This window comes from Cebus imitator, unplaced genomic scaffold (genome assembly GCF_001604975.1).
Source record: "Cebus imitator isolate Cc_AM_T3 unplaced genomic scaffold, Cebus_imitator-1.0 Scaffold553, whole genome shotgun sequence".
Lineage (NCBI taxonomy): Eukaryota > Metazoa > Chordata > Mammalia > Primates > Cebidae > Cebus > Cebus imitator.
The window spans coordinates 388,683-394,569 of record NW_016107868.1 but is presented as its reverse complement, the minus strand read 5'-3'; the positions used below and the strand labels follow the sequence as shown (position 1 = coordinate 394,569).

General features: G+C 45.4%; 1 protein-coding gene across 1 annotated transcript in view; it reads left to right on the top strand.

Annotated features, from left to right (window-relative positions):
* Window positions 1-202: 202 nt before the first annotated feature.
* Window positions 203-5,887, top strand: part of GOLM1 (golgi membrane protein 1) — a 73,351-nt gene continuing 67,666 nt past the window's right edge. Inside the window, exon 1 of the mRNA XM_017515611.2 lies at window positions 203-341. The gene's annotated coding sequence lies outside the window, so the exon portion shown is untranslated. The remainder of the gene's footprint in view (window positions 342-5,887) is intronic.

Sequence of the window (5,887 nt, the reverse complement as noted above, 5' to 3'; positions counted from 1 at the left end):
CCGGGAAGGGGCAGCGCCCGGCGGCGGGAAGGGGGCGCACGCTGGCGTTCCTGCTCTCGCCGAGGGGCGGCCGCTAACCGACCGCGCGCACCGCGGAGCCGGGAGTCCGCGCGGCCCCGGTCTCGCCTCTCCGCGCTCGCGGCGCCGCCTCCTCCCTTCGCGCCGCCGGCGCTGCCCAGGGGCGGGGCCTCACCGCTGCGGAGGCCGGGGACGCGGCGGCGGTGGGCGCGGGTAGCGCGGCGCGGAGCCTGCCAGCGGCGGAGGCGGCGGCGAGAGAGCGGCCCGGGCGGCCTCGTAGCGGAGCCCCGCATCGCCCAGAGCGGCCGGAGCCGCGGAAAGAGGTGAGTGGGCGGCGCGCGGCCCGAACGGCGGTCCCTTCCTTCCTCCCTCTGCCCCGGGCCCGTGCCCCGCGCCCCGAGACCTCGCGTCGGTCCCTGGACCCTCCCCGCGGCTTGCGCCAGGGCTGCCGCCTTCGCTGGCTGCGCTCGGGGCTGGCGCCGCACCTTCCCGTACCGAGCAGCCCGCGGCCGCCAGGGCCCCTCGGCTCGCTCCCCAAGGCCGGGCGCGCGCCCCCCGGCCCTGCGATGAGGGGCCTCGCGAGGATCTGTGCCCTGCAGTCTCAGGCGATGCGGGTCCTTTCTTTTTGTTGTGAGATTTGTCACGCGCGTCGGCATCCAAAGTCAAAAGCGTGCGCCCCCAAAGTCGTACTAGTTCCAGTTCTGCGGCGTGATTTGCACGAGGCGCGGAGGGTTAGCCGAGCCGCGAGCCTCTCCGCTCCAGCCGCCTCTTCCTCCCCTGCAGCCCCAGGCGCACTCCGGCCGCCGCGGGGTCCAAGTTGCCGCGGGGCCTCCTGGCTGGTGACCCCGGAGCTTGGCGTCACGTTCTCCCGCTGCGCGGCCAGAGCGCGGCTGCAGCCGGTTCTCGCGGATGCTCGGGGTTTTCCCGCATACCTGCGTTTCCACCTTTGCCAGCGTGGAGGTTCCGCACAACTTTGCCCTGCTGTAAAAATCACATCCTATTTAATATTTTGTTTGCCTTCATTCAATATTTAATATTTTGTTTGCCTGTTTAATATTTTTAATGATTTGTTTTTAGGAAGCAAAATTGGAAGAATGTCAATTTTGATGAGTATTTTTTTTAGCAGAATTTAAAAATTCTTATATTTGAAATACGATAATGATGCTGGACAATTTCAGATGTCCCATAGCCAGATATGCAAAACTAAACTTGTGTGACTTCCACGGTTTTGAGGTTTCCTGTGTCTGATTTGGGGTCCCTAGGCCCTACATTATGCAAATTATTGAGGAACATTTCTAGGCCTGCATTAGTGAGGTGTACAATCACCTGATGAAGTATTTAGCAGTGCTTGATTGGCTTTGTTTAGCTCTGGCCATCAGATTGGCTCAATTCTCACAGTTTTAGTATTTCTGAATTTTGGAGGGCACGGGCCAATCTCTAGTCGGTTTTTGTGGGTCTCCAAAGGCATCCCGGCTTCTTTCAGTTGTGTTATAAAAGATGAAGCTAAGCTCATGCTATTGGAAAGAATACTTTTACTTTCTTTCCAAATAGAAACTAGCAACTTGCTAAGACTTACTGTTCTTAGGCCAGACACTCAATTCTTAAGGTGTCTGTGGACAAAAAGAAATTGAATTCTTAGGATGTTTTAAAGAGGTTAGCTTTTAAGACATATTTTGCTCTCCTGTGGAGAGGTTATCCAATTTTCACTTTTTTTTTTTTAAAGTTTGTTTTACACAAAAATGAAAGAAATAAGAGGAAAGGAGTGCTGAGGGTAGAGCCAGGAGATTGTGGTGATTTGGATATTAGGCGCTAAGGATACCATCTGCTTCCTAATTGCTGGTTTAGGTCCAGTTATTGATGGGAAATGAAAATATTTTGCATTGACATTCCACTCGCTTTTGCTGCTGCTGCTGCTGTTGAAGGTTGGACAGAAACAGCAGTTAGGCCTGGGGCTACCTGGGTTAATATATTTGGCCACCTTCCCCAGGAGGGAGGGAACTGTTAACCTTATCCTGTGCAAGTGCGAGCTGGATGCCTGCATTGGAACTACAAAGGGCGGAACCTGGGGAAAATGTCTCTGTGTGGCCCAGTGGGGAGGGTGGAGCATCACTTTAGGCAGGTGCGCTGAACAGGAGACAGGTGTCAGTTGATGGGCACTGTTGGTGCAAGGGAGCTTGAGGTCCAGCCCTTTTTCTCAAAGGACCTGGAGTGGCCACTGTGGGGGGCAGGGAGGAGGTGTTCTGTGCCTTTGGCTTAAATTCTGCAGCATTATTACTGTTTTTTCTTAAAAAAAAAAAAAAAAAAAAGTTGCCCCATGAAAAACGGTACATTTCTTTTTCAGTGTCCTAATGTGAGAAATAACCTCTGTAATTGGGATTTTCTTTAAAGTACTTCTATTTTTGTAAAAAAAAACAAGTTTTTAAACATTTTTAAAAAAAAAAAAAAAAAAAGTAGAAGGAATGGTCCTACTATACTTTTGCTCTCACCTTAGAAAAAGGTGAATATTTCACTTGCTCCCCAAAAACTGTTCTTAAAGATCATGGTTTTCTGGACTCTTCAAGTTATTGATGAAGTTATATTAAAAGGGAGACTTGTCCCCAAATTTACGAAGTATTTGTTAAATCTCCAGAGTTTCCTTTCCTTTCCTTCACATAGATATTTCTCACACTGTCAGGAAAAAAAGTCCATGCCTTCTCAGATTTTAACATTTTGATCTTACTTTCCTTTAAAACCTTTAAGCGTTTTATTAATGGGAGTCCCCCTTGCTAAGATTTTGAAGATTAATTAGTGCCTGACAGAAAAAAATACATATATAAATACTGTATGATTATAGTTGTTGATATTGTAATTTGCTATTGTTTCTCAACTTTTCTTGATGTTTCTCATTAGTAATAACTTTTTTAAACACTCTTCTGTATGTGCATTTGTTGCTTATTTATAAATTACATGTATTTGTTGTTATATTGTATCTCAAGGCCCAATATACACATAGGGCTGGGTTCATTGTTAACGTTAGAGGTGGAAACCCTGTTTTAAATACTTTCTCTTAATTTTAAGTATTTTGGGCCTGTGTCTTGTCAGATCTGATTACATCACAATAGTTTCTACTTCATGATGTATGTCATGCAAGGCTTTCTCAGTACAGAGTTTTGCCAGCCATGGCCTTATGCTCTCCTGTGTTTGCATTTATTAGTAAACAGATCTCTGATTGGGTAGGTCAGGGGTGGGCCACAAAATTTGCATTTCTGATGCATTCCAAGGTGATGCTGATGCTGCTAATATGGGGACCACACTTTAAGAAACATTGAACTACAGCAGGAATTGGCAACCTGTTTCTGAAAAGGGCCAGATACTGTTGTAGGTGTTGCAGACCCTATGGCCTCTGTCACAACTATTCAGCTCTGCTGTTACAGCCCAGTTCCACAGAAAAAATATAAATGAATGGGCATGGTTGTGTTCCAGTAAAACTTTATGGATACCGAAGTTTTAGTTTCATGTAATTTTCATGTGTCATGAGATATTCTTTTATTTCCAAACCAAAAAAAAACCCTATCTATTGAGCAGTTATGTGGTGTGTGCTATATTGCCATTGTAATTTTTAATCCTAACAACAAAAGGTTTTACAAATGTAAAGTCTCGTATGACTGCATCCTAGAACTTGGGGATAATAGTAAGCCTACTTCATTGGACTTATACAGGGATTGTACAACTCACCAAAATTTATGCAAATAATAAAGCTAGGATTGAAAATCCATTTGGCCTGCCCCAGTCAATGCTCTTTTCCTAAGCCACACTGCCTCAGCAGTACTGCTAAGAAAACACTCAACATATAGCTGAACTGACATCTAATATCACTTTATGGCATCCAGATTCTCTAAGGACCACTGAACCAGGAGTCCCCTGCCAGGTCAGTCTCCATCCCTCTATCAGTAGGTCTGTGTGGGGCTTGGGGAACACTGCAAGTTTCAGCTGGTTCTCAGTTCTCCTTGGTTTTCAGCCCTGCTGGGCTCTTTTGGGTCTTCTCCGTGCACTCATAATCTTCAAGCCAGCCAGGAATATGTGGAGAATTGATCTCAGCCCTTTGTAGTTGTAGCACTCTCTCATGAAATACTATTATTTTAACTTTTTTCAACCATTGAAAATGTAAAAACTGGCTGGGTGCGGTGGCTCACTCTTGTAATCCCAGCACTGTGGGAGACTGAAGTGGGCGGATCACTTGAAGTCAACAGTTTGAGACCACCCTGGCCAACATGGTGAAACCCCATCTCTTCTTAAAAAAAAAAAGAAAAAGAAAATACAAAAATTAGTTGGGCATGATGACATGCATCTATAATCCCAGCGACCTGGGAGGTTGAGGCATGTGAATCGCTTGAACCCAGGAGGCAGAGGTTACAGTGAGCTGAGATTGCACAACTGTACTCCAGCCTGGGTAACAAGAGCAAAACTCTGTCTCAAAAAAAAACCCAAAAACCCTATTTTTAATTTGTGGGCAGTGTACAAAAAATAGATGGCTGGCAGGATTGGGCTCTTGGGCTGAGTTTGTGACTTCTGAATTCAAGGAAAAATTGAGCTCCTACCAAGATGTATTCTTTTTTAAAAATTTATTTTTTGTAGAGGCAGGGTCTCCTATATTGCCCAGTCTGGCCTGGGCTTAAGTGATCCTCCTGCCTCAGCCTCCCAAAGTGCTGGGATTGCAGATGTGAGCCACCATGTTGGCCCCATGATATATTCTTGATGGTAGTTGGCCTTTCTTCAGAAAATTTCAAAACAGGAAGAATTTGGTTCCCTTGTTCGTTTTCATTCGTCTGCCTCGCTTTTTGGTGTTTCTACCACCTAACACTGTACATTCATTTAAAAAGTTTTAGTCTTTGGATACTGTCGGCTTCCAGCATTGGGGAAAAGATGGTGTTCATTTTGGGGAAGTGAGAGGAAGAGATTCTGTATTTCCTGGTAAGTTTTTAAAGCAATTTAAGCAGAACACAGTGACCTTAGTCGTGTAATCCCAATAGGTTAGGCAGAGCTGACAAACTTTTTCTAAACAGTCAGATGGTAAATGTTTAGTCCTCATAAGACCCTATGGGCAGGGTTGGTCTGTGGGTAGGTCTCTGTCTCAGTTCTTAAGTTCTACTTTGTAACCAGAAAGCAGCTGTAAGCATTATTTATGGCTGTGTACTGTAAAACTAAAAAAAAAAAAAAAAAAACAGGCCCAGATATAGCCTGTGGGCTCAAGCTTGCTCACCCCTGGGTTAGAGACATTCTCGGAACAGCGTAGAATGTTTCCAAACCATCAGAAAACTTGGTGACTGATTTCTTCCCGGACTCCAGGGCTGTGCCAGTGTACGCTCAGGTGTGCTTCCTCATTGCAGTGACTTCCTGCTGAGCCGCTCTGCGTGGACTTTCAGGCAGGGCCGTTCCTCTGAGAAGGAGTAGAGGTGTGGCTCCACCACTGTTTGGAGAACCCCAGTTTCTACACTGGTTGATGTCGGTCAAACATGCCAATTTGATCTGATTGCTCCTATATATTTACTTTTCTGATTAAAAGCCCTGTGTAAAAATAAGGAAATACTAAAAATGGTAATATTTAACTAGGCAGGTCAAGGGTCTCGTAAATTTGGCATGTTGTCCATTTTCATATGCCTTTTCTTTCTTTTTAAAAAAGTAATTAGAAGTTTTTGTGAAATTACATTTTGTCTTACAAGCAAATAATAATTTTAACCAATAGGTTGAAATTTTAAATTAAACCAGTAGGTAAGAATATGCAATTTCTTCTTTTCTGATTTATCAAGCGATTTATTTTTTTTGACAGAGTCTTACTGTCACCCAGGCTGGAATGCAGTGGCATGATCTCAGCTCACTGCAACCTCCATCT